Source organism: Piliocolobus tephrosceles, chromosome 14 (genome assembly GCF_002776525.5).
Source record: "Piliocolobus tephrosceles isolate RC106 chromosome 14, ASM277652v3, whole genome shotgun sequence".
NCBI lineage: Eukaryota > Metazoa > Chordata > Mammalia > Primates > Cercopithecidae > Piliocolobus > Piliocolobus tephrosceles.
In genome coordinates, this window is record NC_045447.1 from 12,841,712 (window position 1) to 12,854,760 (window position 13,049).

General features: G+C 41.2%; 1 protein-coding gene across 1 annotated transcript in view; it reads left to right on the forward strand.

Annotated features, from left to right (window-relative positions):
- Positions 1–13,049, forward strand: part of MAPKAP1 (MAPK associated protein 1) — a 278,059-nt gene that overhangs the window by 7,918 nt on the left and 257,092 nt on the right.

Sequence of the window (13,049 nt, forward strand, 5' to 3'; positions counted from 1 at the left end):
TCATAACCAGTAATCCTGGGAGAGCAAGGCGGGAGGATTGCTTGCGTTCAGGAGTTAGAGACCAGCCTGGGCAACACAGCAAGACCTCGTCTCTACTAAATATCAAAACAATTAGCTTGGTGTGGTGGTGTGTGCCTGTATTCCCAGCTACTTGCGAGGCCGAAGCAGGAGGATTGTTTGAACCTGAGGTGTCAAGGCTACAGTGAGCCATGATTGTGCTCCTGCACTCCAGCCCGGATGACAGAGGGAAACCCTGCCTCAAAAAAGAAAAAAAAAAATTGTATAAAATTACCTTCAGGCTATGTGTGTAAAGTGTATATGAAACATAAGTGAATCGCATGTTTAGACTTGGATCTCATCCCCAAGATACTGCATGATATATATGAAAATATTCCAAAATTCAAAGAAAATGCAGAATCTGAAACACTTCTGGTTCCAAGCATTTTAGATAAGGGATACCAACCTCTACTGGCATTCAGGGCATAAGACATTCAGGATGTTAATATGATGTAATAAGCAATGATTTCATGGAGTGGTTGTAAAAGAGTGAAACTCATTTTCATGTCTGGATCATGAAATTTGTTAATTTCTGGTTGTGTTTTGTAAATTAGTGCACCTACCTAGTGTATTGAGAGAAGGACTTCAGGATGCTGTTTTTAAGCTATTATATGAATTGATCTGCTGAGTAACAAGAAACACTTCCAAGTGTTTATATTATCTTTTTTGTGGCTATAACTGCCCTTTGTTAGAAAAGGGATATTATGTTATCCCTGTCCCCATTTTACAAATGCTGAAACTGAAGCTTAGAGAAGTAAAGTCATTATTAATAAAACTATAGAGTTACTGGGCTGCGTGCGGTGGCTTATCCTGTAATCCTAGCCCTTTGGGAGGCTGAGGCAGGTGGATCACCTGAGGTCAGGAGTTCGAGACCAGCCTGGCCAACATGGCGAAACCCTGTCTCTAGTAAAAATACAAAAATTTGCCAGACATGGCACACACACGCCCTTAGTTCCAGTTACTCAGGGGGCTGAGGCAGGAGAATTGCTCAAACCTGGGAGGTGGAGGTTGCCGTGAGCGAAGATCGTGCCATTACACTCCAGCCTGGGCGACAAGAGTGAAACTCCGTCTCAAAAAACAAAACAAAACAAAATATATATATATATATATTTAGTATATATATATTTAGCATATATGTATATATTTAGTGTATATATAGAGAGAGTATATATAGAGAGCGCGCGTGCATGTGCGAGTGGCAAAACTAGGACTTGACCTTTGTTTAGACTCAAAAAGCACTATTAGTTGTTTTTTTTTTTTTTTTTGGTCACTTTTCCATGCTGCTCTGGATTTGGATGTTGGGACTGGCCCTGTCTTGGGACTGTCATTAACTATGGCCCTTTGCTTTCATTTAAACTTAATGTTTACAAAAAGTTGTTATTGATTATGTTGTGAGAGTGTTTGATTATAGGTATAATGTTATGATATGAAGCTTAAGGATTTAATGAAAATACTAATACTCACTGATAATAAAGATTGGTGGTAAGATGGTTACTCATATTGATAGTGGGAATGTAAATTAGTAAAACTTCTGGAAAGCACTTTGGCAGTATTTATTACAAGCTTTAAAAAAAAGTTATGCATGCCTTTTGAGCTTGTTAATTCCATTTCTAGGAATCTTTATTAAAGAAATCAGAGATGTTGAAAGATACTCAGGTTCAAAGATGTTCACTGCAGCATTTATAGCAAAAATTAGAACCTTAATGTTCAATAAAAGTTAGAGAAATCATGGAAAATTCATAGAATGGAAATAATATACAGTCATCTTAGATGTTTCAGAAGAATTTTAGTGACATATTAATATGCTAACCATAATAAGTGAAAAATGGATATGACATTCTATAAAGTATGGTCCCAATTATGTCAAACATGTATGCAAAGAAAAGAAATAGGTGGGCTGGGCACGGTGGCTCATGCCTATAATCTCAGCACTTTGGGAGGCCGAGGCGGGCAGATCATGAGGTCAGGAGATTAAGACCATCCTGGCTAACACGGTGAAACCCCGTCTCTACTAAAAAATACAAAAAATTAGCCAGGTGTGGTGGCGGGCGCCTGTAGTCCCAGCTACTCAGGAGGCTGAGGTAGGACAATGGTGTGAACCCAGGAGGCGGAGCTTGCAGTGAGCCGAGATAGTGCCACTGCACTCCAGCCTGGGCAACAGAGCGAGACTCCGTCTCAAAAAAAAAAAAAAAAGACATAGGTGGTGAGATTATAGGACTTTATATTTTTCTCAGTTTTAGAAATGTTCTTTGATACATTATTTTAAAATAAATCATAGTTTAAAATGGATATTAACAAGTGTGAGTACAGTCAGTGACCATCATTTTAACCAATAGTTTTCACTAATGCAGGTGATTGTGAAGTTATAAATGGATTGTATTTTCAAGATAGTTTTCACCTCATTTATTTTGTACTTAAAACAAGATTTCATATGTCCTGACATAAATGTTACTATTCCCAGGTAAGCCTTCTTTTCCCCCAAAAGTCCTATTTAAGACAGTATTCTGGAAAAAGAGCTGTATTCGTATTGGTGGTATCATTGTCCCAGTGCTACCACCACCTCTTCAGTGGCCACGGGGGCAGTGAGTAGGCCTGTGACAGCTCTGTGTTTACTTTCAGAGGGGAGTCCACTCCTATCTCTGTGGAGTTGAGGTTGGCCTTTGGTAGACAGAGATTGTGAATTGAATGCTTACATATTGGGAAGTGATTTTTTGGTATGGAAAATTATAAGTGTTTAAAAGGTAAACTGAGGCATCAGATTTTTAGAGTTTATTTGCACAAACAGCGGTTCATGAATTGGGCAGCTTCAAATCAGAAGTGATTCAGGGGCTCCACTGAGGGAAAGTAAGGGGGGAAGCTTTTGTAGGAAGATCATGGAAGTAAAACAAAGAAAAGATTTGATTGGTTAGTTTTACAGTTGATCACTACCATTGGAAAGTCCCCAGTTATGTAGGTTTGTTGGCTGCTTCTGACTAGATAAGCTTAAGTTTTTTTTTTTTTTCATGCATGCATTTATAAAAAATATCTCAAGTTTTGCTTATGGTTGCAAATCAAACAAGGTTAAGGTCATTTATAAGGCCTAACTAGTTTTGTCTGCTCGAATTTTTCAGGCCAGGTCTGATTTCTTTTTTTGTTTTGTTGTTGTTTTATTTGTTTTTATTTTTTATTTTTATTTTTATTATTGTTTGAGACAGGGTTTTTGCTCTGTTGCCCAGGCTGGAGTGCAGTGGCATGATCATGGCTCATTGCAGCCTCAACTTCCTGGACTCAAGGGATCCTCCCACCTCAGCCTCCCTAGTAGCCGGGACTACAGGCAGGCACTACCATGGCCTCCCAAAGTGTTGGGATTGTAGACCTGAACCACTGCCCCTGGACAGGCCTGTTCTGTTTTAATTTATTTTAACAAATGTAAATATCTGTCTCACTTTTTTTATTTTGTGAGAAAAACATTGAAGATCAAATTTGTTTGGATTTCAATTTTTCTGATAGCAGTAGTTAGTAAAAATATGAGTGTTAAAATATGATGAATTGTTGCCTTTTACTCTATCATATACTTTATAATTGAAATAGTTTCAGGCTGGGCCCAGTAATCCCAACACTTTGGGAGGCTGAGGCAGGTGGATCACCTGAGGTCGGGAGTTCGAGACCAGCCTGACCAACATGTAGAAATCCTGTCTCTACTAAAAATACAAAATTAGCCGGATGTGATGGCACATGCCTGTAATCCCAGCTATAGGCAGGAGAAGCACTTGAACCCGAGAGGCGGAGGTTGCAGTGAGCCAGGATTGCGCTATTGCACTCCAGGCTGGGCAACAGCTGTGAAACTCCGTCTCAAAAAAAAAGAAAAGAAATAGTTTCAGCTTGTACAGTTAAGCATGATGGCCAGTTAGGTTTGTTTTTTTCAAATGTGCATACTGAATCTCTTATGTACAGTATAAAAATGTGCATACTGATTCTCTTATGTACAATGCAAAAAATTTACCGAAGTATTTGAGCATGTTTAAATTAGGAAAATATCAGGCAAGATGTTTCTTTTGTAAACTACTTCTGCCCAAAGCATTCTGTATATTATCAGAATGAAAAATGACAGCACTTTGTCATCTGTTCAAATTGATATTGCACTCTTTGCAATGACAGCTGAAAAGGCCCACAGGTGCCATATAAAGAGGTGACCATGTTGTCATATTTCATTTCGGCATCCCTCTGCAAAGCCGTAATTACCTAATTAGGTTGTTAATTAGGAGATTAGCATTTCACTGTATTGATAGAATGCTCTTTACTGGCGTGGGGCGAGATACAGATTTGTCTGCTCTAATTTATAATCTCTGCCTGTTTTGTGCTTATTTATTTGCTTAAGATGCTGGTATGGGGCAATTCATTTTACCTGAGAAACAGTTTACAAGCTAAGGAAGCTTTGATCACTGGATTAAAGTTGCTGAGTTAAAATATGGACACATCCCCAAAATTAAAATAAAAATTCCAAGTTGGTATAACTTGTATTATTGTTAACACAGGCAACAAACACAATAAGAATTCACATTGTTGATATAAAAAAATTCAAAAGACGAAAACTTAAGTCTGAACTGTGATCGAGATTTATCTGTCCTAAACTAGGCAAAATAAATAAATAAATTAATTAATTACCTTCAATGACAGACCTCTGTCATTCGGACTTATAAGAATATGTTAAATGTTTTGAACATATTTAAGAAACTGAAGCTTGGTTAATAACTTCAGAACAAATATATTGAGTCTTCAGTTTAGACTTTTAGATAGTCATACGTCAGGGTTTATTTCATTTGTACCTTCTGTCCATTAGTCTGTTTGGAACATTCTCTTCCCACAGTCTTTGCAGTGTTGAGTGCTTATGGAATTTGAAGTATTTCACAATAACCTTCACTTGGTGAGCTATTTGGAGTAAGCACAGTTTCTATAAAGTGTGTCTAACATTCTTTTGGGAGAGAGGGGCAGGGAAAATGATTTCCATGTATTTTCTCTGTAGCATTTGTAATTTGCATTATGCATACTTTTCTGCCTTTTTTAGTTAAGGAAATTAGGAGTTTCAGAACAATGTTAAGAGCACCATTCCCACTGAGGTAGTAGTTTAGCTTCTTTTGATCGTATTGGTGTTGGCATTCAAATTGTAGTAAATGCATGCGTGCGTAAGTCCTTTTTCCCTACAGTTATGAAGAATTGCATTTGTTTTATAGCTGTAATTTTCTTAAAACTTTTTTTTTTGTTGTTTTTTAATGGAGTCTTGCTCTGTTTCCCAGGCTGGAGTGCCATGGCACCATCTTGGCTTACTGAAACCTCTGCCTCCCGAGTTCAAGCAGTTCTCCTGCCTCAGCCTCCCAAGTAGCTGAGATTATAGGTGTGCACCACCACACCTGGCTGATTTTTGTATTTTACTAAAGACAGAGTTTCACCATGTTGCCAGGCTGGTCTCGAACTCCTGACCTCAGGCGATCTACCTGCCTTGGCCTCCCAAAGTGCTGGGATTACGAGCGTGAGCCACTGTGCCCAAGTTGAAAAAATTTTAAAAATTAAAAAAAATGTTTAATACAAATAATAGAGAAGGGATCTTGCTATAGTGCCCAGGTTAATCTTGAACTCCTGGGCTCAAGGGATCTTCCTCTTCCGCCTCCCAAAGTGCTGGGTTTATAGGTGTGAGCCCCTATGCCTGGCCAAATATATATATACATATACATATATATACACACACACACACACACACATATATATATATATTTTTTTGAGGTGGAATTTCGCTCTTGTTGACCAACCTGGAGTGCAATGGCATGATCTCGGCTCACTGCAACCTCCGCCTCCTAGGTTCAAGTGATTCTCCTGCCTCAGCCGCCCGAGTATCTGGGATTACAGGCACGTGCTACCACGCCTGGCTAATTTTTCGTATTTTTAGTAGAGACAGTGTTTCACCATGTTGGCCAAGCTAGTCTCGAAATCCTGACCTCAGGTGATCTGCCTGCTTCGGCCTCCCAAAATGCTGGGATTACATGTGTGAGCCACCGTGCCTGGCCTGTTTTCTTAATATAAAAATATTTTTGGTCCAGGTGTGGTGGCTCATGCCTGTAATCCCAGCACTTTGAGAGGCCAAGGTGGGTGGATCACCTGAGGTCAGGAGTTCTAGACCAGCCTGGCCAACATGGTGAAACCCCGTTTCTACTAAAAATACAAAAATTAGCTGGGTGTAATCCCAGTTACTTGGGAGACTAAGGCAGGAGAATCGCTTGAACCCAGGAGGCAGAGGTTGCAGTGAGCCTAGATCGCGCCACTGCACTCCAGCCTGGGTGACAGAGCAAGACTCCATTTCAAAAAAAAAAGAAGCCTTGGTGCTGTGGCTCATGCTGTAATCCTAGCACTTTGGGAGGCTGCAGATGGATCACTTGAGGTGAGGAGTTCGAAACCAGCCTGGCCAACATGGTGAAACCCTATCTCTACTAAAAATTCAAAAATTAGCTGAGCTGTGGTAACGTGTGCCTATAATTCCAGCTACTTGGAAGACTGGAGAATTGTTTGAACACCTGGGAGGCAGAGATTGCAGTGGGCCAAGATTGCACCACTGCACTCCAGCCTGGGTAACAGACTGAGACTCTGTCTCAAAAAATATATATATATATGTGTGTGTGTGTGTGAATACACACACCTATGTATATGTGTGTGTGTGTATATATACACACACCTATATATGTAAAAGTTTCCATTAGCTTAGCTTTTTGCGTAATTGTAATCATTTTATTCAGTCAATATATACTGAATCTGTATTGGTCACTAGTCATATGTGTGGGAATTGACCAATGAAATCTACAGACATGGTCCCTAGTCTCATGAACTTGCATTCTAGAAAGGGAAAGGACAGCCTAGGTGGAGAAGTAGAACCTAACTTGAAGCGTTATAGTAATGAGAGTCAAGGTGAGTATGGAGGAGTATCTACTTTGGACTTGATAAAGTGAAATCTTCCTGGGGCAGGAGATGTCTAAGTGTGAAGGAAAAAGAGATGTCTAAGCCAGGTGACAAGACAGATAAAATTTCTAGAGAGAAGAAGTGTATGTTCAAAAGTTGAAGAAAACCAAGTTCACTGAGGCCAGAGTAGAAAGAACTGATGGGATATGTGGGAGATGGGGCTGCAGATGTAGGCAAGGCTTGGTCATGTTAAGGAGTTGGGAGAGTCATTGAAAGATTTTAAGACAAGAAAGGAAACAATTGCAGTAGCCTAGGTATGAGACATGGTGACTTGGATTAGTGTTTGTGTTTCTTTGTTTTTTTAAGAGACAGGGTCTCACTCTGTCACCCAGGTTGGAATGTGGTGGTGTGATCACAGTTCACTGCAGCCTTGACTTCCTGGCCTCGAGCAATTCTCTTACCTCAGCCTCCCGAGTAGCTAGGACTACAGGCACGCGCCACTGCTCCTAGTTAATTTTAAAAAGTTTTTGGTACAGACAGAATCTGCCCAGGCTGCTCTTGAACTCCTGATCTCAAGTGATCCTTTTGCTGTGACCCTCCAAAGCACTGGGATTGTAGGGGGGGGGGGGGGGAACCACTGCACCCCGCTGAATTAGGTTATTGAGATGAAGTGGATGAAATCTAAGGAGAGAGAAGTTAGGATGCACAGGATGGGTAACTAAATGGCTCTGGGCTTCATAAAAAGGAGCTAAGGATCCTGGCTTGGACATTCTATATGTTTTCTAATTTTATTTAAGTTTCAGAATATGTGTTTAAGTACATCATAGATAAGGGGTCCAGGCGTCTTATTTTCCAAAAAGAAAATAAGACCCCACAATATATACTACTAGCGACTAGTTTTCTTTTACGTGAATTGGGAAGGATACGAACACTGGAGTGTCACTTTGGGGCCCTACGGTGGAACAGTACTTTTGTGAGGTAACGAGAAAAACTGAGCCTCAGATAAATGTGACCTTCCCAATTTTCTCAGCAACTAAGTGCTGGAATTGGGAGCATACCCAGCTCTCCAAACTCGTTGTGTTTGCTGCCATGTCATGTTGCCTTTCTTGGTTTATCTCCTTCAGTTTGTTTATTCCAAAGTGAAGAGAATTAACTCTCCAAGTACCAGTAGCTCGGTAGGCTGCTGACAGAGGTATTGTGTTAGCGGTGGCTTGTCAGGCAGATCCTCTGGTGTGGATTAGAGTGTTGTCTGGTGCTCTGGTAGGAGAAGCTGCTCCAGTGTGTGGGGGTTTGCTTCAGCAAAGCCAGAAGTTCTGATGGGATTTCTGGTACTAGGATTAACCTCCTTCAACTAGAAATGTAGGCTAGCCACCTTTACACAGGTCACCAAGGTATATGACAGTTCTCTTTTCCCCAGAAGACTTGGAAACTCCCATTTTTGCATGAGGAATTTGATGTCTATTTGATATAATCAACTTATACTACAGATTGTTTAAAAATTTTTGTTTACTGTTGCCAATTCTGCTTCTTAGGTACTTTCTTGGTATCCTTGTGTTGGAATCACCTGAATTAGAAGAAATTTAGGATGTAGCATGGATCCTAGCCTTCCTGTGTTTCTATCCCCTTTCTTTTTTAAAAATTGAGATATAATTCGAATACCGTAAAATTCACACGTCTAAAATGTACAATTTAATGGTTCTTAGGATATTCACAAAGTTGTATAACTGTCACTATTAACTAATTCCAGAACATTTTTGTCACCTCAGAAAGAAATCTCATATTCATTAACAGTCACTCCATTTTTCCTCCTCCTGCTGCTGGCAACCATTAATCTACTTTCTGTCTCTATGGATTTGCCTATTCCGAACCTTTCATATACAAGGAATTACACAGTTTGTGGCCTTTGATGTAGTGTAATATTTTCAAGGTTCACCTATGTTGTAGCATGGATCAGTACTTCATTCCTTTTTGTTGCCAAATAATATTCCATTGTGTGTCTGTACTACATTTTGTTTATATGTTGATCAGTTGATGGACATTTGGGTTATTTCTACCTTTTGGCTATTATGAATACTACTGTGAACATTTGTATACAAATTTCCATGTGAACATATGTTTTTAGTTCTCTTGGGTATATTCCTAGGAGTGGAGTTGCTGGGTCATATGGTAACGCTCTGTTTAACATTTTGAGAAACTGCCAAGCCGTTTTTCAAAGCAGTTGCATTATTTTACATTTTCTCCAACAATGTATAAGGTCAGCCTCCTTTCTGATTCTGTTTTCCTTAGGTTCTGTATTTCTCTGCTTTGGGCTGGAAGCAGCTCTAGCTCTAGAAATTCCACAAGCCTTTTGTTTAAATAGGTGGGAAATTATCTATGTTTCTCTGTTCAGCCAGGTTCATTTTACAAGCATGTGTGTACCAGGTATATGTATTGGGCATTAGTGATAGCAAGTCCAATGCCCTTTCCACTTAAGGACTTTACAGTCCAGCAGTGGAACTTCTTACTAGGAAATGCGAGGTGAGGGGGAAAGCCAGTGAAGAAAGTAATAGCTTATAAATTCATGAGTTTACACAGTATGGATAGCTAACTTCAGGATCTAGCCAAAGATTGACTTTTTTTTTTTTTTCCAACTTCTGTTTTTTCTTTTTTCTTTTTTCTTTAGGCTACCCTTTAACTATTGCTGTTCCTTGGTTTTATCCCTAGGTTACTCTTCTTACGTATTTTCCCTGGGCAAAATTCACAGCTATGGATTTACCTGTCACATGTTGATGTCTCCCAAGTTTGCTCAGACCTTTCTCCTGGGCTCTCAGGTTTGTGTTTTGATGGATCTCTATTTGGGTAATCCTTAGACAACTGAAGCCCACTCATTGTGTCTGAAACGTAACTACGCATCTCCCCACTACCTGATAATCTGTTTTTGCTTTTGAGTTTATAGTTTTATTTGTTGGCACTATCACACAAGCCATAAACTTCCCCCTTCTTAATCCTCCACATTCATTCAGTCACCAAGTTCTACAAGTTTTTTGTGTTTGTTTGTTTGTTTTTTGAGACAGAGTCTTGTTCTCTTGCCCAGGCTGGAGTGCAGTGGCACGATCTCAGCTCACTGCAAGCTCCACCTCCCAGGTTCACACCATTCTCCTGCCTCAGCCTCCCAACTAGCTGGGACTACAGGCGCCCGCCCCATGCCCGGCTAATTTTTTGTATTTTTAGTAGAGATGGGGCTTCACCGTGTTAGCCAGGATGGTCTCCATCTCCTGACCTGGTGATCCGCCTGCCTCAGCCTCCCAAAGTGCTGGGATTACAGGCGTGAGCCACTGCGCCCAGCCTCTGCCAGTTTTTATCTCTTAAATATTTTGTGACTGTTTCTTGAATTCATATAACCATCTTTCACTGCCTTCAGATTTCATCATCTCCGGGCTATAGTCACAGCTTTATAACTAGTCTTCTGTTTTGTCCATCAAATTAATCTTCTATACAGCTGCCAGAGCAGTCTCTCTGTAATCCTAGTTAGCAACTTTGAACTCCATGTAATTTTAGTTACTAAATACGTGTTGTTCTACTGTTTCTTGCTTCAGTGCCTTGTCTGATGCTGTGTCTTCTACCTCGAATATTGCCTTTTGCCCCCTCTTCCAACCTTGCAATTTCTCATCTTTGAAGATTCATCTTAGACCGAGAATAATAGCAGTAATAATAGTAAACAGTTGTAATGGTGCTTACCATGGGTCAGGCAGTGAAGCACATAACATGTATTAATTCATTCAGTCCTCACAACAATCCTATGAGGCAGGCACTGAGCTTACTCCCATTTACAGATAAGGAAATAGAGACACAGAAGTTGTGACTTTATTAAGGTCCCACCGTGAGTGGCCAGGTCCGGGTTGGAAGCCAGGCAGCCTGAAGATGGTTTGCTTTCAGCCTCTCCTATGCACCCTCTCTCAACTTCTGCCATTCCCTTGACTTCCCCCACTGCAAAGGGTAGTTAGTTATCTTTTCTTTGCTTCTGCAATAACTCACACATGGCCTGATGTTTTTGTTTTAAGCATTTCTGAAACTTCTGAAATTTCTGATCAAGGAGCCAGGATTATAGATTGTTCAATTGCTGGTTTACTCTCTCTCTTTTTTTAACTATTAAGGTGGCTAAGTTGGAAGTGACTCCTTCCATTATTGTGATCTTAGTCTTCTCTGTGAAGCCTTGTCTGAATATCTAGTCTCATTTAGATATTTTTTCTTTGTGTCTCCATAGTACATTGTTTTTTTGAGATGGGGTTTTGCTCTTGTAGCCCAGGCTGGAGTGCGATGGCGCGACCTGGGCTCACTGTAACCTCCGCCTCCTGGGTTCAAGTCATTCTCCTCAGCCTCCTGAGTAGCTGGTGTTACAGGTGCCCACCACAATGCCCGACTAATTTTGTATTTTTTTTAGTAGAGATGGGGTTTCACCGTGTTGGCCAGGCTGGTCTTGAACTCTTGACCTCAGGTGACCTGCCCGCCTCGGCCTCCCAGAGTGTTGGGATTACAGGCATGAGCCACCACGCCTGGCCCATATTACGTTGTTATAGACTCCTCTAGCATTGTTCTCATTCTTCTTCTTTTTTTTTTTTTTTTGAGATGGAATCTTGCTCTGTTGCCCAGGCTGGAGTTCAGTGGTGTGATAACGGCTCACTGCAACCTCCACCTCCCTGGTTCAAGTGATTCTCGTACCTCAGCCTCCCGAGTAGCTGGGATTACAGGCACCCACCACCACACCCAGCTAATTTTTTGTAGAGATGGGGTTTCACCATGTTGGCCAGGCTGGTCTTGAACTCCTGACCTCAGGTGACCTGCCCGCCTCAGCCTCCCAAAGTGCTGGGATTACAGGTGTGAGCCACCGCGCCTGGCCTGTTCTTTATTGTGGCCATTTGTATACCTGTATTTAACTCCTTGTTTGACTGTAAGCCTCTTGGGAATAGGGACTATGACTTAGCACTTTATACGCCTAAACCTCAGCATGTAGTATGTATTCATGCTTATTGAATGAACTGATAAGTCTCTGTATACCCATACCTAGACTTGTGTGTGAGGAGTGGAGTAAGAAGATTAAGATGAAGTGAGCTTAAGCTGGAAATGTGAGATAGCATATTGTGATGATTGGGAGCAGGAATCTGGAGCCAGGCTATCCTGACTCCACCTCTTACTAGTTGCGTGGCCTTGGACAAGTTTGTGCCTAAGTTTACTGATTTATAGAACATGAAGAATAGTAGAGTCTACCTCATAGCTTTGTGAATGGCAAAAGTGCCTTTATTTTGTTTTTAAGAGATGAGGGTCTTACGGCCGGCTATTTTTTGTATTTTTTTGTGGAGATGGGGTTTTGCCATGTTGCCCAGGCTGGTTTTGAACTCCTGAGCTCAAGCGATCCGCCCACCTCTACCTCCCAAAGTGTTGGGATTACAGGCGTGAGCCACCATGTCTGGGCTGAGAATTGATTATTTTATTTAAATTGTATGTTGTGGATCATTCCCACCCTAATTATAGTATTATAAGCAGAATGAAGCCAGTTCTGTTACATTATCCTCATGTTTGGTACACCGTGGTGATTTTAAAAATGAAGTAGTCTAGTTGGTCATGGTGGTTCCTGCCTGTAATCCCCGTAATTTGGGGGGCCGAGGCCAGCAAATCACCTGAGTTCAGGAGTTCAAGACCAGCTTGGCCAACATGGTGAAACCCCGTCTCTACTAAAAATACAAAAAACTAGCCAGGCGAGGTGGCGGGTGCCTGTAGTCCCAACTACTCCGGAGGCTGAGGCAGGAGAATGGCGTAAACCTGGGAGGCGGAGCTTGCAGTGAGCTGAGATCCGGCCACTGCACGCCAGCCTGGGTGACAGAGCAAGACTCCATCTCAAAAAAAAAACACACACACAAAAAAAACCAAGATTAGCAGGGTGTGGTGGTGGGCGGCTGTAATCCCAGTTATTCAGGAGGCTGAGAGGTAGGAGAATCGCTTGAACCTGGGAGGTGGAGGTTGCAGTGAGCTGAGATTGCACCATTTGTAATCTAGCCTGGACGACAAGAGCAAAACTCCATCTCAAAAAAAAAAAA